Consider the following 24,838-nt stretch of genomic DNA (forward strand, 5'->3'; position numbering starts at 1 on the left):
GAGAGGAGATTTGATAGAGGTGTTCAAAATCATGAGGGGTCTAGACAGAGTAGATAGAGAGAAACTGTTCCCATTGGCGGAAGGGTCGAGAACCAGAGGACACAGATTTAAGGTGATTGGCAGAAGAACCAAAGGCGACATGAGGAAAAACTTTTTTACGCAGCGAATGGTTAGGATCTGGAATGTACTGCCTGAAAGGGTGGTGGAGGCAGATTCAATCACAGCTTTCAAAAGGGAATTGGATAAGTAGCTGAAAGAAAAACATTTGCAGGGTTACAGGGAAAGGGCGGGGGAGTAGGACTAGCTGAAGTGATCTTACAGAGAGCTGGCATGGGTTGACAGGCTGAATGGCCTCCTTCTGTGTTGTAATCATTCTCTGATTCTAAGCTTATATTGTGGTTAATAACAGACAAACTGTTCTTTCCCCTGATCTGATTACAGATTCCAACCAGTCGATTCAGTGAATGGAATGTCTTATCAGTGTTGCCATGGCGACCTGTCTGCAGTGAAAGGCCTGTTTGAGTTTCTAACTCAGACTAAACTTCTCTTTCCCATAATACACATTATATCAGACATTTGATGTCAATGTATTTTAGCCATGTTATGTTAATATCTCTAAAATCTACAGGGAGATCAGATACACAAATCTTTAAAAGTTGGAGGACAAGTTTATAAAGTGGTTTAAAAATGTTACCCGAGGTTTTTTATAAATGGGGCGTAGAAAACAAAATCATCGGTTCGGCTGCAGTTAGAATAAGTTTTGGGCATCTTACACTGGGAAGGATGTCGGGGCCACAGAGAGGCTGCAGAATAAATTCACTGAGGTTATACCACGGTTGAGAGGCTTTAGTTATCAGAGAATCAGAGAATGAAACAGCACAAAAGGCAGCCATTCGGCCCATCGTGCTTGTGCCAGCTCTTTGGGAGAGCTATCCAATTAGTCCCACTCCCTTGCTCTTTCCCCATATCCCGGTAAATGTTTTCCCTTCAAATATTTATCCAATTCTCTTTTGAAAGTTACTCTTGAATCTGCTTCCTTCACCCTTTCAGGCAGTGCATTTCAGATCATAATAACTCGCTGGGTAAAGAAATGTTTCCTCATGATGACTTGTCTGCAGTGAAGCGCCTGTTTGAGTTTCTAACTGAGGCGAACTTCTCTTTCCCAGGAGGAGAGACGAGAGAAACTGGGGCACTTCTCATTCGAACAAAGCAGGGTGAGAGGAGATGTGAGCGAGGTGTTTAAACTTGATCAACGACACCGACCAAAATATCAGAGACACTCCCTGTCCCACAGGACCTCTGTCCAGGGGAGAAGCTGATGGTTTATCAGATCATCTTTGGGTTAAATGTTGTGCTCGTGGAGCTGAGCCCCTAGTGTCAGCATCAAACACTCTCCAGTCGGGTACAGCACGGGTTAGATACAGAGTAAACCCATCAGCCGCTCCCCGACACAGATACCGAGGGACAGGGAGTGTCCGGGACAATGACATTTCTCACTCAATAAGGTATAAATTGATCCTGTACCTCTCCCCATTAATCCTGGGCTCCACACGGGGCGAATCCTGCTCCTGTTTCCCTTCCTGTAACAGCACTGAGCTAAACCCAGCCCATAATGAGCAGGGCTCAGGGAGGCTGGTTGCTAGGCACTGCAGTGAAGTCATAAAGCAGGGCCATTCAGCCCAGCTGGTCGTCTCCTTGTCCCTTTAAAGGTGGAGAGCCGGGACACCCTGTCTCCAAACACATCCCACCTGTTCATACTGAGAATCCCCGGGGAAGGCCCAAGGCCCAGAGTGTGGAACACAACCAAGGGGGAAAGAGGAGGGGAGAAGGGGAGGTACATCAAGGAGTCGGGACTGAGGGACACCAAGCTTCAGTTTTAGAGCCTGTAGACTTCAGGAGGGGAAGAGTGAGTTCAGTAGTTTTAGGATCCAGGGAGAGAACAAGGAGCAGATGGGGAGACTGGTGTGGATTCCAGCACAGTGAGGATGTAGGGGGAGGGAGATTGTGTCGGGCCATGTATTAGGGGTGTAGGAGGGACAAGAGAGGAAAGGTCAGAGGAGCAATTACTGCAGCAGTGCCCATAAATAGTGAGAGAGAGAAGGTGGGGGTTCGAGTGGACCAGGGACAGTCTGTTAAACTCTCTGTTTGCTGTGACCAGTTTTCCTTCGGTTAAAAATGGCCTCCTGTAGCCCAGTGACACAAACAGCCCATTAAACTCCAACAATGGCCTTTGGTCTGGTGAGGTCTCCCTTTGTGAAACATCGGCTGTTGTTAAAGCTTTTCATTCTGACACGCTCACACTGAAAAATGAGCTGCAGAACTGCCGACACAGTCAGCTTTAAGGAGATGTTTCCCTTTGGAGATCGGTTTGTCCATTGAGTTTGATTAAATTGATGTTAAAGTAACAAGGCTGCTTTGCCCCGTGACAATAACAGATTATCAGAATATTTCCCATAGGTTAAAATCCAATATTACAGGGGCTCACTGCCCTGGAGGGTTGAAGTGGACCCTGTGATATAATAGAATTTTCTGTCCTGTCAGACTTGGACATCTTGTAGATCCATCTTTTAACAAGTTGTGGGAACTCAGTTCTCAGATGATTCCACTCAGTTTGTAACAAGTCCTCAATCAGCTCGTCTTATTGTCGAGATATCAAGGACTCAACACACTGTGCGTGTGGGAAACAAAGCTCATTTAATTGACATTGATACAGATTAAACTCCAGCCCAGTTATAGGGGTTATTAACATCAGCTGAAGTAAACCCCAACTGTCAGATTGAACATGGTTCAGTCCTGGATGTGATTAACAGCAGCAATAACAGCAGAATCCAACCCATGCAGCCACATGTGAGTTCGCTGGTGTCTCAGCAGGTTGGATGATAGGCTGAATCCCTTCCCACACACGGAGCAGGTGAACGCCCTCTCCCCAGTGTGAGCTCGCTGGTGTCTCAGCAGGATGGATGATAGACTGAATCCCTTCCCACACATGGAGCAGGTGAACGGCCTCTCCCCAGTGGGAGTGTGTTGGTCTGTCAGCAGATGCTTTGCACTTTCAAGAAGTCAAACAGGCGCTTCACTGCAGACAGGTCGCCATGGCAACACTGATAGAACATTCCACTGAATCGTCTGGTTGGAAACTGTAATCAGATCAGGAGAAACAACAGAGTTTGCCGTTATTAACCACAATATAAGCTTAAACCAGAGTGAGTAATACATTAGATTATATTGTGTGATGAAAGGTTCTGACGGAAGGTCAGTGACCTGAACCGTTAACTCTGTTTCTCTCTCCACAGACGCTGCCTGACCTGCTGAGGATTTCCAGCATTTTCTCTCTTTATTTCAGATTTCCAGTATCCGCAGTATTTTGCTTTTGTAATTGGATGGATCTTTCAGAGAGCCGCACAGGCACGATGGGCCGAATGGCCTCTTTCTGTGCTGTATCATTCTAGGATTCTGTGAAGTGTCGGTTAATGCAATTTAAGAAGCATCAATGGGTTTGTGTCAGAATTTAATTGAGTATCGAGCCAACATGTCCAGGTTATGTAAACTGGGCCTGTTCACACTGGAAAGAGAAGGTGGAGAGGTGATAGGATTGCTGTTTTTAGGATTCTAAAGGGACTGGATAATTTAGAGCACGACAAGTTATTTCACCCTGTCCAGAACAGTAGAACCAGAGGACACGGCCTGCGCGTGAAGGGGGTAAATTCAAATCCAATCTGTGGAAACAATATTTCAGTGAGTGAGTGGTCAATCTATGGGACAGGCTCCCTGGGGAGACGATGGAAGCAGTTAGTGTTGATTCATTCAAATGTAAATTGGACCGATTTAATTCATAGAATAAGATTTTGGGACACAGTGTGAGTAATTTGAGACATGATGTGTGGTCAGTGTAGAATGCTCGGGAGGAAGAGGTGACTTTGGTCCGATGGCTCCTAAAGCTCTCCACCACTGGGGTTTTCCTCACCTCATGTCTGGGTCTGTTGTAGACTCATTGATAGAGATTGATCGCTGTGATTCATCAACAACTCCATTATCGTTGTATCATGGGACTCCCAGGATGGTAGAAGGCCAATTAGATCAGAACCAAAATAATCCAGAGTAAGAAAGGAGAAACGGCCCAAAACTGGAGCAGTCAGTAACAAGACATCAATTAGTCTCCTCTTATCATTGAGAAATTACAGACTCGACACAAAGTGTGTTTGAAACAAAGCTGATTTATTTGACATTTATTTATACAGAATATTAATCTCCAGCCCAGTTATAGGGTTATAAACATCAGCAGAAACAAACCCCAACTGATAGAATGAACATGGTTCTGTCCTGGATGTCATTAACAGCAGCAATAACAGCAAAATCCAACCTCTGCAGTCGGTCGTGAACTCGCTGGTGTCTCAGTAAGGAGGATGACTGAGTGAGTCCCTTCCCACACATGGAACAGGTGAATGGCCACTCCCCAGTGTGAACAGGTTGGTGTGCCAGCAGGTTGGTGTGCCAACAGGTTGTAGGAATCCGTGAATCCCTTCCCACACGTGGAGCAGGTGAACGGTCTCTCTCCAGTGGGAGCTCGCTGGTGTGTCAGCAGGTAGGATGAATCAGTAAATCTTTTCCCACACACAGAGCAGGTGAACGGCCTCTCCCCAGTGTCGGTGCGTCGGTGTATCAATAAATCCTTTTTACTTTTAAAGCACTTCTCACAGTCAGAACAATTAAAAGGTCGCTTATCAGTGTGAACTCGCTGGTGTGTCAAGAGGGTTGATAAAGCAGTAAATCCGTTCCCACATTCAATGCAGGTGAACGGTCACTCTCCAGTATGAACTCTCTGCTCTGTATAGAGGCTGGATGACTGAGTGAATCCCTTCCCACACACGGTGCAGGTAAACGGCCTCTCCCCAGTGTGAGTGCGTCGATGAGTTTCCAGCTCAGATGGGTAATTGAATCCCTTCCCACAGTCCCCACATTTCCACGGTTTCTCCATGGTGCGGGTGTCCTTGTGTCTCTCCAGGTCGGACGATCAGTTGAAGCCTCGTCCACGCACACAACACGTGTACAGTTTCTCCCCGTTGTGAATGGGGTGATATTTTTCAGGCTATGTAACTGGTTAAAGCTCTCCACAGTCAGTGCACTGGAACACACTCACTCGGGTGTGTGTGTCTCGGTGCCTTTCCAGTCACACTGATCTTTGAAATCTTTCGCCACAGACAGAACAGCCAAACATTTCTCCTTCCACATTCAAAGACTGATGATATTCGGGTCCTGATGAATGGACTGACTCTGTCAGATCTTGATGTGATGTTTGGTCTGAGTTTGCGGTGTGTAAATGCTGCCCTTCTCACAGCCTGTAAAAGGAGTTTACAAAAGCCATCACTGTGAGTCCAGGATAGAAATTGACAAGATTCTCTCCTCCTGGTTCCTGGCCAAGGGGGCCGCGCATGCGCCCTGCTGCCCCGAGCCTCTCAAGATGGCGGCCGTTACCCCGGGCCTGTCACCGGGAGAAAACCCCGCAGCTGCTGCCCCGCTTGGGGCAAACGCCCAGCCCAGAGGCTCTTGTTCGAGGCCTGAGGCCCACCCCAGGTGTTTATAAAGTCTCCCTGCCGGTTCTATTGCTCCCCTGCGCTCCGCTGTCTCCTCCCCACTCCGGAATGTTCTCTCCACCTTTCGCCACCATCACCTGACTGGCGGCACTGCACATGCGTGGAACCCGCCCCGCACCGAGCTCTCCTTGCGCCTGCGCACACCAGGCCCTGCAGCATTGATAGGGCCTATTCTCGCACGCGGAGTGTTCTGGGTAACAACCATTGCCATTTTAGGTCAACAACAAGGTGGCAGATAAGTGAGTGGAATAGCTGAAGACAGAGATAACTTTGGAGAAGGGACTAGGAGGAGGATGAGCGGTGTGGCACAGAGCTCGAGAATCTGCTAAACAGAGTGGTAAGGGGAATTTGGTGAGAATGGGAATGGGATGCTGAGGGCGAAGGAGGTGCTCAGTAATTTAAACCAGGAGCAACAGTAAATAATAAATAATCTCACCGGAGGACACAGAAAAAGTGACGTTATAATCAACACACAGCAGAGCAAATTAACATAAGTATATCGGTAAGAATATCGACATATTGGGCAGAAACAACAAAAACCCAAAGCAAACTCAATTGCTACTTGGCCCTAAACAGACAATACAACATAGCTGATTACCTGACCATGGTAAAGGATAACAAACTGAGAAGAACCTTGACAAGGTACAGACTTAGCGAACATAGCCTAGCGATCGAAAAAGGCAGACACAGGCAAACCAGGCTGCCAAGAGAAGACAGGATATGCTCTCACTGCAGTCTGGGAGTAGTTGAGACAGAGATGCACTTCCTCACAGCCTGTGGAAAATATCAGGACATCAAGGAGAATTTCTACCAAAAATTCTCCCAAATATGCCCTGAATTCAGAAATCTGAATGACAACCAAAAACTCCCTTTCCTACTGGGGGAGGAGAGAAGCTGTGTAACACTGGCGGCACACTATGTTACAGCTTGCCATGAACAGAGGGACAACCAGTAAACTAAGACAAGAGTATATACAAACAAGGCGAATGTATATTTATAAACTGTATGAATAGAACCGCGTTTATGTGTTCAACCATAAATGTATTTTGATGCTTTGGCAACATAAGATGTACCTTATCATGCCAATAAAGCGATTTGAATTGTGAATTGTGTGTTTAGTCTCTTTAGTGTTTAGTGTTATGCTTGACTTAGTAAGGATTTATTAGTGCAAGTAAATGTAAGTCAAAGGAAAATGAGGTAATTGATTAAATTCTAACTGCTGATAAATAGCGAAGTCATTAATCACAGTTCAAGAAATAAACTACAGATGACAAAAAATGAATTCATTCATTCATTAATAAAGACCAGGCAGTGTGTGGGGATTGTAGTATGTGGGAGTTTGTGAACAACGAGACTGTCCCAGACGGCCACATCTGCAGCAAATGTCTCTGCCTCATGACATTCCAGCTCAGAGTCAGTGAGCTGGAGTCCGAGCTAGAGACACTCCGACATATAAGGGAGGAGCAGGAATTACTGGAAATTTACTCGAGTACAGTCACACACCAGAAGAAAGCACAGGTGCAGGAAGGGGAGAGCGTGACTGTCAGTCAGCCGGGTAAGGGGAACGTGGAGAAGTAGTGAAGGAAGTCCAGCAGACACTGCTCCTGTCCAACAGGTACAAAGTACTCAATACCTGTGAGGATAAGGAGAAAGACTTGGAAGGACAGCTAGAATGCTGCCCAAGGCACCATGGAACAGGAGGCTGTCCAAGGGGTGGAGGAGCAGAGTGCAAACATTGTAGTACAGGGGATTCTATAATTAGAAGGATAGATAGTAGTCTTTACAGTCAGGATCGAGAGTCCTGAAGGATGTATTGCCTTTCTGTTGTCAGGATAAGGGACATCTCAAAATGGCTGGAACTGAATCTGGACACCAAATCCAGGGACCACTTACATTGTGACACCAAATCCAGGGACCACTTTCACTGAGACTATAAATGGAAATCAGAGAGCCTCAGTATGGAGAATGGTTATGGTGGTGAAAAGTGCTCTAGTGAGGGCAAAAGGCAGGTAATAGATGAAGATATGACGGTGGAATCAGATGGTGACAGGTTATTTTCAGAAGCACGTTTCAGGCAGGCTGATGATTGTGATGTAACCAGCCCAACACCTGGATCCGCCTGTTCTTGTTCCCAAATCCCAAAGTGTATGTATTTTTCTGTGAGAACTGTCGAGATGTGAAAGAAGGGAATAAATCAGGCTCCAGCCAGAAAGAATATTCCTTGAATGAACAATTCATGAGGCTGTTCCGTGACTTGTCTGTGTGAGGTTAAAAAACATGAAATGAAAAAGATGCATCCAGTGACACCTGTGTTGTTAATAATGGTTTCTAACCCTAATCACTAACTCCTAAGTCTAACCTCCAATTGACTACCCCCAACCACTAGCCCCAATCATAACCAATAACTACTAGCCCCAACCACTAACCTCAATCCTAACCAATAACCAGTAGCCCCAACCACTAACCCCAATCCTAACCAATAACCACTAGCCCCAACCACTAACCCCAATCCTAACCAATAACCACTAGCCCCAACCACTAACCCCAATCCTAACCAATAACCACGAGCCCCAACCACTAACCTCAATCCTAACCAATAACCACTGGCCCCAACCACTAACCCCAATCCTAACCAATAACCACTAGCCCCAACCACTAACCTCAATCCTAACCAATAACCACTGGCCCCAACCACTAACCCCAATCCTAACCAATAACCACTAGCCCCAACCACTAACCCCAATCCTAAGCAATAACCACCAGCCCCAACCAATAACGCAATCCTAACCAATAACCACTACCACTAACCCCAATCCTAACCAATAACCACTAACCCCAAACCTAACCAATAACCACCAACCCCAACCACTAACGCAATCCTAACCAATAACCACTAACCACTATCACTAACCCCAATCCTAACCAATAACCACTAGCCCCAACCACTAACCCCAATCCTAACCAATAACCACTAACCCCAATCCTAACCAATAACCACGAACCCCAACCACTAACCCCAATCCTAACCATTAGCCCCAACCACTAACCCCAATCCTAACCAATAACCAGTAGCCCCAACCACTAACCCCAATCCTAACCAATAACCACTAGCCCCAACCACTAACCCCAATCCTAACCAATAACCACTAGCCCCAACCACTAACCCCAATCCTAACCAATAACCACGAGCCCCAACCACTAACCTCAATCCTAACCAATAACCACTGGCCCCAACCACTAACCCCAATCCTAACCAATAACCACTAGCCCCAACCACTAACCTCAATCCTAACCAATAACCACTGGCCCCAACCACTAACCCCAATCCTAACCAATAACCACTAGCCCCAACCACTAACCCCAATCCTAAGCAATAACCACCAGCCCAAACCACTAACCCCAATCCTAACCAATAACCACCAGCCCCAACCAATAACGCAATCCTAACCAATAACCACTAACCACTACCACTAACCCCAATCCTAACCAATAACCACGAACCCCAAACCTAACCAATAACCACCAACCCCAACCACTAACGCAATCCTAACCAATAACCACTAACCACTACCACTAACCCCAATCCTAACCAATAACCACTAGCCCCAACCACTAACCCCAATCCTAACCAATAACCACTAACCCCAATCCTAACCAATAACCACTAACCCCAACCACTAACCCCAATCCTAACCATTAGCCCCAACCACTAACCCCAATCCTAACCAATAACCACTAACCCCAACCACTAACCCCAATCCTAACCACTAGCCCCAACCACTAACCCCAATCCTAACCAATAACCACTAACCCCAAACCTAACCAATAACCACCAACCCCAACCACTAACCCCAATCCTAACCAATTACCACTGGCCCCAACCACTAACCCCAATCCTAACCAATAACCACTGGCCCCAACCACTAACCCCAATCCTAACCAATAACCACTAACCCCAAACCTAACCAATAACCACCAACCCCAACCACTAACCCCAATCCTAACCAATAACCACTGGCCCCAACCACTAACCCCAATCCTAACCAATAACCACAAGCCCCAACCACTAACCCCAATCCTAACCAATACCCACTAACCCCAACCACTAACCCCAATCCTAACCAATAACCACAAGCCCTAACCCCAATCCTAACCAATACCCACTAACCCCAACCACTAACCCCAATCCTAACCAATAACCACTAGCCCCAACCACTAACCTCAATCCTAACCAATAACCACAAGCCCCAACCACTAACCCCAATCCTAACCAATAACCACTAGCCCCAACCACTAACCCCAATCCTAACCAATAGCCCCAACCACTAACCCCAATCCTAACCAATAACCAATAGCCCCAACCACTAACCCCAATCCTAACCAATAACCACTATCCCCAACCACTAACCCCAATCCTAACCAATAGCCCCAACCACAAACCCCAATCCTAACCAATAACCACAAGCCCCAACCACTAACCCCAATCCTAACCAATACCCACTAACCCCAACCACTAACCCCAATCCTAACCAATAACCACAAGCCCTAACCCCAATCCTAACCAATACCCACTAACCCCAACCACTAACCCCAATCCTAACCAATAACCACTAGCCCCAACCACTAACCTCAATCCTAACCAATAACCACAAGCCCCAACCACTAACCCCAATCCTAACCAATAACCACTAGCCCCAACCACTAACCCCAATCCTAACCAATAGCCCCAACCACTAACCCCAATCCTAACCAATAACCAATAGCCCCAACCACTAACCCCAATCCTAACCAATAACCACTATCCCCAACCACTAACCCCAATCCTAACCAATAGCCCCAACCACAAACCCCAATCCTAACCAATAACCACGAGCCCCAACCACTAACCCCAATCCTAACCAATAACCATGAGCCCCAACCACTAACCCCAATCATAACCAATAACCACTAACCCCAGCCATTAACCCCAATCCTAACCACTAGCCACAACCACTAACCGCAATCCTAACCAATAACCACTAACCACAACCACTAACCCCAAACCTAACCAATAACCACGAGCCCCAACCGCTAACCACAATCCTAACCAATAACAACTAGCCCCAATGACTAACCCCAGTCCGAACCAATAACCACGAGCCCCAACCACTAACCCCAATCCTAACCAATAACCACTGGCCCCAACCACTAACCCCAATCCTAACCAATAACCACGAGCCCCAACCACTAACTCCAATCCTAACAAATAACCACTAGCCCCAACCACTAACTCCAATCCTAACCAATAACCACGAGCCCCAACCACGAACTCCAATCCTAACCAATAACCACGAGCCCCAGCCACTAACCCCAATCCTAACCAATAACCATTGGCCCCAACCACTAACCCCAATCTTAACCAATAACCATGAGCCCCAACCACTAACCCCAATCCTAACCAATAACCACTAGCCCCAACCACTAACCCCAATCCTAACCAATAACCACTAGCCCCAACCACTAACTCCAATCCTAACCAATAACCACTAGCCCCAACCACTAACCCCAATCCTAACCAATAACCACGAGCCCCAACCACTAACCCCAATCCTAACCAATAACCACTGGCCCCAACCACTAACCCCAATCCTAACCAATAACCACTAGCCCCAACCACTAACCCCAATCCTAACCAATAACCACTGGCCCCAACCACTAACCCCAATCCTAACCAATAACCACTAGCCCCAACCACTAACCCCAATCCTAACCAATAACCACTAACCCCAATCCTAACCAATAACCACTAGCCCCAACCACTAACTCCAATCCTAACCAATAACCATGAGCCCCAACCACTAACCCCAATCCTAACCAATAACCACTGGCCCCAACCACTAACCCCAATCCTAACCAATATCCAAGAGCCCCAACCACTAACCCCAATCCTAACCAATAACGAAGAACCACAAACACTAACTCCTAACCCTACACCCTAACCCCAGCCCCTAACAAAGGATCATTGACAGGGATCAATGGAGGAGCTAAAGACCTGATAAAGGAAGTATTTGAAATAATTATCTTGATTGAAGAAATAGTGCAAGGTATGTTAGTAACAAGAAATTAAATCAACTGGACCATCAAGCTCAGAAATTACTATTACAAAGATCAGAACCTTTCAAAGGTTTTCACGTGCAATATGTGTGAAGGAGTTTTACTAACTCGAATCCACAAAGGGTAATACAGATACAGATAATAACAGATTTCAAAACTTATGCAAGGTATTTCTATAAAGCTGTGGTTCAAAAGAATTGCAGCTGAGTGTACTCTTTTGTGCTAACAAATAAACTGTAGCTTAACTTAAAACATTAAAGGAAACTTAATAATTAAGTTAACATTTCATTACCTGTGGTGATAAGCACTCCAGTCCCTGCGGTGTGCAGATGAGTGTACTCTTTTGTCGGGACCATAAACAAATAAACTGTAACTTAAAAAACCATTAAATGAAATTTAACAAATTAAATTAAAATTGTGTTGGCCGGGGTGATGATGCACTCCAGTCCCCACAGTGCCCACTGGTCGCAGAAGGCCTCGCGCCTGCCGGCAGACTCCGCCTGCTCCATCTCCAGGGCCACCAGGAGAGAGGCAGGCAGTCGGGCCAAACGACCCCCTCGACCGCCCCCTGCCTGGACCAGTTGATGGCAGATGAGTGTAAGTGAGACACTACAGTTCAGTCTATGACACCCACAAGTCGTGTACTCAAACGGAGCAAGCTTGGGGTTTGATGTGGTGGAAGGCGAACGAGATGAGAACGGAAAAAATATAGAGTAAGAAAAGGCCCCAAAATTAAACAGTCTGGAACAGAACATCAATTCGTCTTCTCTTATCATGGAGGATTCAAATATTTGACACACTGTGTGTTTGAAACAAAGCTTATTTATTCACTGAAATAACAAGAGAAAATGCTGGAAATACTTAGCAGGCCAGGCAGCATCCATGGAGAGAGAAACAGAGTTAACGTTTCAGGTCTGGGACCCTTCATCAGAACTGGAAAAAGCTGGAGATGTAACAGATGTTACTAAGGTAAGAGGCAGGAAAGTTATCCTGGGTGGATCTGAAACACGAAGGGTGGAAGTTCAGTTGGAATCCACGTGGAATATGTTGGAACCGGAGACAGTTGCTGAGGAAAGAGATGTGGCTGTGAAACCGAGTCTTGGAAAATGTTGCAAATGGGGATGGCAAAATCATACAGCATGAAAAATGGGAGCAGAGGTTAAAGTTTGAAATTGTTGAACTCAATGTTGAGTCCAGAAAGCTGTAAAGTGCCTCATCGAAAGATGAGGTGCTGTTCCTCGAGCTTTATTTATTCACTATTTATACAGAATATTAATCTCCAGCGCAGATGCAGGGGTTATTAAGATCAGCAGAAACAAACCATAACTACTAGAATGAACATGGTTCAGTCCTCAATCCGATCACAGTAAATCATGTTCCATTCACTAATCTGGTCTTTCAATGGGGGCTTTTACCCAGCATTCCCCGCGGTGGAGCACGTGCCGCACCCAGACTACAAGAGCCCAGTGCGCGGGAGGGGCCGGTATATTGAGCATGCGCAGTGCGTTACTGGAGACGGACGGAGAGGAGCTGAAGTCGGGAGCGCGATGATGCAGCGGGTAAGAATCGTGACGGAGGTGAGTAATGGACCGGTAGGTGGGTGGGGAGACTTCATAAACAACTCGTGCAGGAGGCAAGCCCCGAATAATAACCTGAAGATCCCATGTTTGCAGTTGCGGGGATTTCTACCCCTTACAGGCCCAGGTTAACGGCAGCCATCTTTGTAAAGGAGGGCGGAAAGTTTCATTGCGACACCACCCTATGCCTGAGACAAAGAGCCTTGTGTCCAATAAGGGGAATAAAGGCCCACAGCCTCCCCCGGCCCCGGGCCCTGAACAAGGGACTGGAGAAACTCGCTGCCCTGCGGATCAGACAATCAGCCGGTGCTAGTCCCGCCCCTCGGGCTCCCCGATTGGTTGGAGGACCCGCCGCCGGCTCGCTCCTCCAGCCCCACCCCGCTCGCTCCCTATTGGTCGGAAGCTCCTGTCAATCAGGCCGTGGGCCCAGGTCACGTTTCCCCGAGGAGATCACGTGCTCCGTCCAACTGACGCCGCTCAGTCCGGGGCCTCGTGGACTCTCAGGTTTTTCTATTTCTCTTTATTCTCTCCTGATCCACCCCTCCCCCCAACCCCGCGCAATTCTCCACCCAATCGGAGTGGAGAAAACTCACTTTGCGTCACCGATCGCGACTCTGGAACCTACACCAAGGCCTTTCCCCGGAATGCCCCGTGCCGACTCCGTCCGGCAGGTTCCGAGTGCACAGGCGCAGCTCTGAGTGGGGGAGGGGGGTTGGTGTCCTCTGGGCATGCGCGGTTATTACCCTTGGTGACCGGGAGCGGTCGCTGTGCCGGAATAACAACAGAAAATGCTGGAAAAACTCAGCAGGCCAGGCAACATCCGTGGAGAGAAATTAGAGTTGATGTTTCGGGTCGAAGCCCTTTTTCAAAACTGGAAAGGAAATGAAATAGATTGAAGGCAGGGCTGGGATGGAACAAAAGAAGTAAAGAGACATTAAGAGGTATTCAAAACCAGACGAGATGGTAATAGGCCAGTGGAGAGAAAAGACGGCTGGGATTAGGTGTGAAGTGTACTGGCAGGATAAGAGACAGCTGCCAGGTGGGAGAGAGAAAAAAAAAGGAAAGGCGGGGGGGAAAGGAAGACCCAAGACAAAGGGGTGGGAAAAAAATAAGTAAAAAGTAATAGGGGCCGAGGTTATGCTCTGAAATTGTTGAACTCGATATTGAGTCCGGGAGGCTGCAAAGTGCCTAATCGGACGATGAGGTGCTGTTCCTCGAGTTTACGTTGAGCTTCCGTGGAACAATGCAAGAGGCCAAGGACAGTGAGGTCCGAGTGGGAATGGAGCGGTGAATTGAAATGACAGGCGACCGGAAGCTCGGGGTCACCCTTACGGACTGAACGGAGGTGTTCCGCAAAGCGGTCACTCAATCTGTGTTTGTTCTCCCCAATGTAGAGGAGACCACATCGTGAGCAGTGAATACAGTATACTAGATTGTAAGAAGAACAAGTAAATTGCTGTTTCACCTGGAAGGGGTGTTTGGGGCCCTGGACAGTGGGAAGCGGGGAGGTATAGTGGCAGGTGTTACATCTCCTGCGCTTGCATGGGAAGGTGCCAGGTGAAGGGGAAGGGGTGCTGGGGGTGATAGAGGAGTGGACTAGGGTGTCTCGGAGGGAGTGGTCCCTACGGAATGCTGAAAGGGGAGGGGAGGGGAAGATACGTTTGGTGTCTCTTTTACTTCTTTTGTTCTATCGCAGCCCTGCCTTCGATCTATGTTATTTCCTTTCCAGTTTTGAAAAAGGGCTTCGACCCAAAACGTCAACTCTAATTTCTCTCCACGGATGTTGCCTGACCTGCTGAGTTTTTCCAGCATTTTCTGTTGTTATTTCAGATTTCCAGCATCTGCAGCATTTTGCTATCGCTGTGCCAGACTCGGCCCAAACCGCCGTCCTGTGTGCGCATGCTGTCAATCAACCATCAGCCAGAAGAGGTCACTGGTGAGACCAGTGAAGAAAGAAAGACTTGCATTTATATAGCGCCTTTCACCACCACCAGATGACCCAAAGCGCTTTACAGTCAATGAAGTACTTTTTGAAATGCAGTCACTGTTGTAATGTAAACACAGAAACATAGAAGCAGGAGTAGGCCATTCGGCCCCTCGAGCCTGCTCTGCCATTCAATGAGATCATGGCTGATCATCCAAATTCAGTACCCTGTCCCTGCCTTCTCCCCATATCCCTTGATCCCTTTAGCCTTAAGAAATATATCCAACTCCTTCTTGAACATATTTAATGAATTGGCTTCTACAGCTTCTGTGGTAGAGAATTCCACAGGTTCACCACTCTCTGGGTGAAGAAATTCCTCCTCATCTCAGTCCTAAATGGGTTACCCCTAATCTTTAGACTGTGACCCCTGGTTCTGGTGTAGGAACTGCGGAAGTCAATAAGCACACAGCAAGCTCCCACAAACAGCAATGTGATAATGACCAGATAATCTATCTTTTTGTTATGTTAATTGAGGGATAAACATTGGCTCGGACACCGGGGATAACTCCCCTGCTCTTTCCCACATTACAGCAGTGACTACACTCCAAAAGTACCTCATTGGCTGTAAAGCACTTCAAGACACCTGCTGGTCATGAAAGGCACTATATAAATGCAAGTCTTTCTTTCTTGAAATAGTGTCATGGGATCTTTTATATCCACCTGAGAGAGCAGACAGGGCCTCAGTTTAATGTCTCATCCAAAAAACGACACCTCTGACAGTGCCGCACTCCCTCAGCACTGCACTGGAGTGCCAGCCTAGATTTTTGTGCTCAAGTCTCTGGAGTGGGACTTGAACCCACAACTTTCTGACTCAGGCGAGAGTGCTACCAACTGAGCCACTGGCTGACACTAAAGAACAAGCAGTTCTGACGAAAGGTCATCGACCTGAAACATCAACTCTGTTTCTGTCTCCGCAGATGCTGCCTGACCTGCTGAGTATTTCCAGCAGTTTCTGTTTTTATTAAAGAAACGAGGCAGTGATTGCTGACAGGAAGAATGTTGGGTCGTCCTGCGCATGCGCACCTCCCTGGCGGCTGAAACGAAACACCGACTCGCCCCCACTTGAGCCGTGCACGCGTATCAGATGTTGCGGCTCTGCATGCATGCCCGATATTCCAACCGCGGGGTTTTGTGCGCTGAGCATTTGCGTTGTGGACTGATCGGGATGGGCGATTGTGGAGCAGGAGGGAGAGCGCGGGGGCCATGAGCACATGCGCGGAACTCAGAGTCAACAGAGCGCTTTCTGGAGTGCCGGGGCTTGTGGGTATTACAGCCGCCATTACTGCTGATCCTTTCAACCACCCTGTGCAGCAGCTGGGGCCTGAAAATCAGCTTCACTGCCCCTCGGTTCGGAAAGGGGAAAATTAAACAACAGTTTGTCTCTGATCCTTTCGGAACTCAATTTACAGGGTTATAGAAGTGGAGCAGTTACAAGCGGGAAGCTCGGACCAAACATCACGTCTAGATCTGACAGAGTCGCTGGATTCATCAGGACCTGAATATCATCAGCCTTTGCACATGGAAGGAGAAAGCAGCGATCGCAGCAATGACAAACCGCACACATGTTCAGTGTGTGGACGCGGATTCAGCTAATTGACTGACCTGGTGAGACACATGCACCGTCACACCGGGGAGAAACCGGGTAAAGGTGGGGATGGTGGGAAGGGATTCAGTTCCCAGTCTGCATTGGAAGTTCAACGTGGCAGTCACACCAGGGACAGTCCATTCACCTGCTCCGTGTGTGGAAAGGGATTTGTTTGTTCATCCCACCTGCAAACACACCAGCGAGTTCACACTGGGGAGAGACCATTTCAGTGTTCTGACTGTGGGAAAAGCTTTAAAAGCCCCAGGCATCTGAAGCAACACCAGCGAGCTCACACTGATGACAGACCATTTCAATATTCTAACTGTGGGCAGAGCTTTAAAAGCTCTGGGGATCTGAGGAAACACCAGCTTGTTAACACTGATGTGAGACCCTTTAACTGTCCTGACTGTGGGAAGAGTTTTAAAAGCCCCCGGGAGCTCAAGCAACACCAGCGAGTTCACACTGGGGAGAGGCCGTTCACCTGCTCCGATTGTGGGAAGGGATTCACTCAGACAGTCAACCTGCAGAGACACCAGCAAGTTCACACTGGGGAAAGGCCGTTCATCTGCTCCATGTGTGGGAAGGGATTCACTCAGTCATCCACCCTCCTGTCACACCAGCTTGTTCACACTGACGAGAGACCCTTTAAATGTTCTGACTGTGGGAAGAGCTTTAAAAGCTCAAAGAACCTTAAGGGACACCAGCGTGTTCAAACTGATCATAGAATCTAACAGCACAGAACGAGGTGATTCGGCCCATCGTGCCTGTGCCGGCTCTTTGAAAGAGCTGACCAATTTAGTCCCAAACCCCAGCTTTATCCCCAAAACTCTGTAAACTAGTCCTCTTCAAGGACATGTCAATTACTGTTTGAAAGTTCCTGTGGAACCTGATTCCAGCATCCTTTCAGATGGTGCATTCCAGATCTTAACAACCCTCTCTGTGAAAACAATTCTCCTCATTCCCCTCTAGTTCTTTTAGCAACTATTTTAAATCTGTGACCTTTGGTTACCGACCCACTTGCCAGAGTGAACAGTTTCTCCCTACTTGCTCGATCAAAACCCCTCATCATTTTGAATACCTCTATTAGGTCTCCTCTCAACCTTCTCTGCTCTAAGGGGAACAATCCCAGCTTCTCCAATCTCTCCACATAACTGAAGTCCCTCATGCCTGGTACCATCCTGGTCAACCTCCTCCATACCCTCTCCAAGGCCTTGACATCCTTCCTAAAGTGTGGTGCCCAGAACTGTACACAAGACTCCAGCTGAGGCCAAAACCCTGCAGCTGTACAAAACCCTGGTTAGCCCACACCTGGAGTATTGTGAGCAGTTCTGGGCACCACACCTTAGGAAGGATATATTGGCCTTGGAGGGAGTGCAGCGTAGGTTTACCAGAATGATACCCGGACGTCAAGGGTTAAGTTACGAGGAGAGATTACACAAATTAGGGTTGTATTCCCTAGAATTTAGAAGGTTAAGGGGTGATCTGATCGAAGTTTTCAGGATATTAAGGGGAGCAGATAGGGTGGATAGAGAGAAACTATTTCTACTGGTTGGGGATTCTGAGACTAGGGGCATAGTCTAAAAATTAGAGCCAGACCTTTCAGGAGTGAAATTAGGAAACACTTCTACACACAAAGGGTGGTAGAAGTTTGGAACTCTCTTCCGCAAACGGCAATTGATGCAAGATAAATTGTTAATTTTAATCTGAGATTGATAGGTTTTTGATACCCAAAGGTATTAAGGGATATGGGCCAAAGGCGAGCAAGCACTGAGTGCGAGTCAGCAGAGAGTGCTGTGAGTTTGGGTAAGTGTGCGATTTCTTTAATTGTTATTTCTCTTTAAATCATTCTTGATAAGATTACTTAAGCAGTTTAAGTAAAGGGGAAAAGTTAAATATTTGGGATTCTGTTGGTTAAAGAAGAGTAAAACAAGGTTACACTGCAGTAGGAGTAAATTGGCACAGCAGGCAGTGGAAAGCAGTTTTCTAACCAATCAGCAGGGGTGACTCATTTGGCTGTAAACAAACAAACAGTATAAAAAGACCAGGCTAGTGCGAGCAAGCACTGAGTGCGAGTCATCAAAGAGTGCTGTGAGTTTGGGTAAGTGTGTGAGTTAGGGTAAGTGGGGTGTTAGGTGCTCTTTTCAAACTTTAACTCTGTGGGTTGTAGTTAATAAGGCCTTTCTGGTGCAGAGTGACTGTTGGTAAACCATTTAACTGGTGTAATTAGAGGGATTGATTTAAATTAAATCCAATTAATTAAAGGGGATACTAGCATCTAAAATCAGGCAGAGGGTGTCCATAACTAACAATAAAAAATTAAATTAATTACATAAAATGGAGCAGGTGATGTGTTACTATTGCGAGATGTGGGAGCCGGTGAACCCCATTGAGGCTCACGGTGATTACATCTGTGACAAGTGTCTGCTGCTACAGGAACTCCAGCTCCGTGTTGATGAGCTGGAGTCTGAGCTTCAGACACTGCGACACATCAGGGAGGGGGAGAAGTACCTGGACTCTGTGTATCAGGAGGTGATCACATCTATGAAGTGAATTAATTCAGATGTAGCCCATGGTCAGGGACAGGACGGTGTGACTACCAGTGAGGCAGGTACGGGGATCCAGGAGGTAGAGCTGGAGGAGCCGCAGCCCTTGCTCTTGTCCAGCAGGTTCGAGGTTCTTACTCCCTGTGGGGACGGGAGCAGGGACTGCAGGGAGGATGAGCAACCTGGCCACAGCACCGTGGAACGGGGGGCCATTCAAGAGGGGGGAGTAACTAGAAATGTTGTAGTGGTAGGGGATAGTATTATTAGGGGGATAGATAGAGTTCTCTGCAGCCGAGAGCGAGAGTCCCGAAGGCTGTGTTGCCTACCCGGTGCCAGGGTTAAGGACATCTCCTCTGGGCTGGAAAGAAACTTGCAGTGGGAGGGGGTGGATCCAGTTGTCGTGGTCCATGTTGGTACAAACGACATAGATAGGACTAGGAAGCCATTTCTGTTAAAGGAGTATGAGCAGCTAGGGGTCAAATTAAAAAACAGAACCTCAAGGGTAATAATCTCTGGATTATTACCTGAGCCATGAGCGAATTTGGCTAGGACAAATAAAATTAGAGAGTTAAATGCTTGGCTCAAAGACTGGTGTGGGAGAAATGGGTTTTGCTTCCTGGGACACTGGCACCAGTACTGGGGCAGGAGGGAGCTGTTCTGTTGGGACGGGCTTCACTTGGCCAGTGCTGGGACTAGAGTCCTGGCGGATCATATAACTAGGGCTGTAGAGAGGGCTTTAAACTAACTAGTGGGGGGGAGGTTCCGAGAGAGCAAATAATAAAAATGACAACAGAGAAGGTCATAGACTTAGGTAGCAGTGGGGAAATTAAAAACCAGAGCATGTCAGGAAGGGGCAGAAGGTATGGAGTAAAAGGTAAAGTAATAAAAAGGGCAAAAGCAGGAACTAAGTGTCACAAAACATATTTGAAAGTTCTCTATCTGAATGCACGTAGCATTCGTAACAAAATAGACGAGTTAATGGCACAGATAACTACATATGGGTATGGTCTTGTGGCCATTACAGAAACATGGCTGCAGGGTGACAATGCCTGGGAATTAAACATACCAGGTTATTTAACGATCAGGAAGGACAGGCAGGAAGGAAGGGGAGGTGGGGTGGCCATGTTAATAAAGGAAGGAATCACTGTAATACAGAGAAATGATATTGGGTCAAAAGATCAGAGTAATGAAACAGTTTGGGTGGAGGTAAGGAATAATAAGGGGAAAAAAACACTAGTGGGCGTAGTCTATGGGCCTCCGAACAGTGGCAACTCTGTTGGACGGAGTATCAATCAGGAAATAGTTGAGGCTTGTAATAAGGGAACATCTATAATTATGGGGGATTTTAACTATCATATTAATTGGACAAATCAAATTGGGCAGGGCTGCCTTGAGGATGAGTTCATTGAGTGTATTAGGGATGGGTTTCTTGAGCAGTATGTAACTGAACCAACCAGGGGGCAAGCAACCTTAGATCTGGTCCTGTGTAACGAGACAGGATTAATTAAAAATGTCCTAGTAAAGGATCCCCTTGGAATGAGTGACCATAACATGGTTGAATTCCATATTCAATGAGAGGGTGAGAAGGTTGGATCTCAAACAAGCGTGCTAAGCTTGAATAAAGGAGACTATGAAGGTTTAAGAGCGGAATTGAGTAGAGTGGATTGGGAAAATAGATTAAAGGGTAAGACGATACATGATCAGTGGTGTACATTTAAGGAGTTATTTTACAACTTCCAAAAAATATATATTCCACTGAGAAGAAAAGGGTGTAAAAGAAAAGACAGCCATCCATGGCTAAGCAAAGAAATTAAGGATAGTACTCGACTAAAAACAAGGGCATATAAGGTAGCCAAGTCTAGTGGGAGGATAGAGGATTGGGAAAACTTTAAAAGACAGCAAAAAATAACAAAAAGATTGATTAAGAAAGGGAAGATAGATTATGAAAGTAAATTAGCAAAAAATATAAAAACAGATAGTAAGAGTTTTTATAGTTATATAAAAAGAAAAAGGGTGGCTGAAGTAAATGTTGGTCCCTTAGAGGATGAGACCGGGAAATTAATGGTGGGAAATATGGAGATGGCAAAAACACAATGAATATTTTATATCAGTCTTTACAGTAGAAGACACTAAGAATATCCCAACACTGGAGAAACAGGGGACTAAAGGGGGGAGGAGCTAAGCACGATCAAAATCACTAAGGAAGTGGTACTCGGTAAAATAATGGGACTCAAGGCAGATAAATCACCTGGACCTGATGGCTTACATCCTAGGGTCTTGAGGGAAGTGGCGGTAGGGATTGTGGATGCATTGGTAATTTTCCAAACCTCCCTGGACTCAGCAAAGGTCCCGGCAGACTGGAAAACTGCTAATGTAAACACCCTTATTTAAAAAGGGCAGTAAACAGAAGGCTGGAAACTATAGACTGGTTAGCCTAACATTTGTGGTAGGTAAAATTTTGGATTCCATTATTAAGGAGACAGTAACAGGACATTTGGATAATCATAATTTAATAGGACAAAGTCAGCATGGTTTTATGAAGGGGAAGTCATGTTTGACAAATTTGCTGGTGTTCTTTGAGGAAGTAACATATAGGGTGGATGAAGGGGAACCAGTGCACGTAGTGTATTTAGACTTCCAAAAGGCATTTGACAAGGTGCCACACAAAAGATTATTGCTTAAGATAAAAAATCACGGGATTGGGGGTAATATTCTGGCATGGATAGAGGATTGGCTATCTAACAGAAGGCAGAGAGTTGGGATAAATGGTTCATTCTCAGACTGGCAATCAGTAACTAGTAGTGTTCCGCAGGGGTCAGTGCTGGGTCCCCAACTCTTTACAATCTATATTAACGATTTGGAGGAGGGGACCGAGTGTAACATATCAAAGTTTGCGGATGATACAAAGATGGGAGGGAAAGTAGTGAGTGAGGAGGACATAAAAAACCTGCAAGGGGACATAGACAGGCTAAGTAAGTGGGCAGAGATTTGGCAGATGGAATACAATACTGGAAAGTGTGAGGTTATACACTTTGGCAGGAAAAATCGTAGAGCAAGTTATTATCTTAATGGCAAGAAACTGGAAAGTACTGACGTACAAAGGGATCTGGGGGTCCTGGTGCACGAAACTCAAAAGGTTAGTATGCAGGTGCAGCAAGTGATTAAGAAGGCCAATGGAATGTTGGCTTTCATTGTTAGGGGGATAGAATATAAAAATAGGGAGGTATTGCTTCAGTTGTACAAGGTATTGGTGAGACCGCACCTGGAATACTGCATACAGTTTTGGTGTCCATACTTAAGAAAGGACATACTTGCTCTCGAGTCAGTACAAAGAAGGTTCACTCGGTTAATCCCGGGGATGAGGGGATGGACATATGAGGAGAGGTTGAGTAGATTGGGACTCTACTCATTGGAGTTCAGAAGAATGAGAGGCGATCTTATTGAAACATATAAGATTGTGAAAGGGTTGGATCGGGTGGATGCAGGGAAGATGTTCCCGATGATGGGTGAAACTAGAACTAGGGGGCATAGTCTTAGAATAAGGGGCTGCTCTTTCAAAACTGAGATGAGGAGGAACTACTTCACTCAGAGGGTGGTAGGTCCATGGAATATGCTGCCCCAAAAAGCTGTAGAAGCTACATCATTACATAAATTTATAACAGAAATAGACAGTTTCCTAGAAGTAAAGGGAATTAAGGGTTACGGGGAGCGGGCAGGAATTTGGACATGAGTCTAGGGTCAGATCGGACATGGCCCTGTGGGTAGTGGAGCGGGCCCAGGGGCCATGTAGCCTGATCCTGTTCCTATTTTGTGTGTCTAATTCTGTTAGGTTCAGGAGATGGTTCTGTGATAGTAGATTGGCGGTTAGGATCAGATCAGCCATGATCTTATTGAATGGCGGAGCAGGCTCGAGGGGCCGATTGGCCTACTCCTGCTCCTATTTCTTATGTTCTTATGTAATTTTGTCCTTGACGGTGGTCTCTAGTCATTCACCCACCACTGACATTAGACTGATTGGCCTGTAGTTACCAGGTTTATCTCTCCCCTTTTTTAAACAGGGGTGTAACATTTGCAATCCTCCAGTCCTCTGGCACCACTCCCATATATCTGAGTTAGATTGAAAGATTGTGGTCTGAGCTTCTGCTATCTCCACCCTAGCTTCCCTCAGCAATCTAGGATGCATCACATCTGGACCAGGTGACTTGTTAACTTTGAGTGATGACAACCTATTGAGCACCTCCTTTCTATCTATTTTTATGCAATTTCTCTACTCCCCCCTCCTCTACTGTGACATTAATTTCATCCTCTTTTGTGGAGACAGATGCTAAGTACTCATTCAGTACCTCAGCCACGCCCTCTGCCTCTGTATGATGAGCTCCTATTTGGTCCCTAATCGGTCCACTATTCCTTTAACTATCCTTTTACTTTTGATACGTTTATAAAAGATTTTTGGGTTCCCTTTTATGTTACCCACTAATCTTTTGTTGTCTTTTCTCCCTTGTGTCAGCTGTGGCTCAGTGGGTAGCACACTCGCCTCTGAGTCAAAAGGTTGTGAGCTCTAGTCCCACTCCATGGAACTTGAGCACATAAAGCTAGGCTGACACTCCAGTGCAGTGCTGAGGGAGTGCTGCACTGTCAGAGGTGCCGTCTTTCTGATGAGACTTTAAACTGAGGCCCCGTCTGCTCTCAGGTGGATGTAAAAGATCCCATGGCACTATTTTGAAGAAGAGTAGGGGAGTTATCCCCGGTGTCCTGGCCAATATTTATCCCTCAATCAACATAACAAAAACAGATTACCTGGTCATTTAGAAAAGATTTTTTTTTATTCATTGATGGGATGTGGGCGTCGCTGGCTGGCTAGGCCTGCATTTAGTGCCCATCCCTAATTATCACATTGCTGTTTGTGGGAGCTTCCTGAGCGCAAATTGGCTGCCGTGTTTCCCACATTACAACAGTGACTCCACTTCAAAAGTACTTCATTGGTTGTAAAGAGCTTTGAGATGTCCGGTGGTCGTGAAAGGTGCTATATCTATACAAGTCTTTCTTTCATATATCCTTTTTCAATTTCCCCCCACTCTCTATTCTCCTGGTTTTTGACGGTATTCTGTACCTGACATTTGTCGTAAACCTCCTTTTTCTGTTTTATTCTAACCTCTACATCCTTTGTCATCGGGAGCTCGAGCTTTGGACGCCCCATCTTTCCTCCTTATGGGAATATGCTTGGTTTGTACCCGGTGTCAAATTTTGTTTTATAACGTGAAGTGTGTTGGGACATTTTACTACATTAAAGACGTTATATAAATACAAGTTGTTGTTATTGTCTGAAACTAACAAATTCCACAGAGGAAAAATAACCGTTTTTTTGCTCCAAAGTGTTAAATATTTTGTTCCACGAAGTTTATCTGCTTTTATTCATGGATTTTAAAAGCCTATTGTAAAACCTGAGACATCCCGTTGTGAGGCAA

General features: G+C 46.4%; 1 pseudogene; it reads left to right on the forward strand.

Moving 5' to 3' along the window:
* Nucleotides 1–13,231: 13,231 nt before the first annotated feature.
* LOC147119014 (uncharacterized) overlaps nucleotides 13,232–24,838 on the forward strand; it is a 33,740-nt pseudogene continuing 22,133 nt past the window's right edge.

Source organism: Somniosus microcephalus, chromosome 4 (genome assembly GCF_052327205.1).
Source record: "Somniosus microcephalus isolate GS21.2 chromosome 4, FLI_Smic_1.0, whole genome shotgun sequence".
In the NCBI taxonomy this organism is placed as follows: domain Eukaryota; kingdom Metazoa; phylum Chordata; class Chondrichthyes; order Squaliformes; family Somniosidae; genus Somniosus; species Somniosus microcephalus.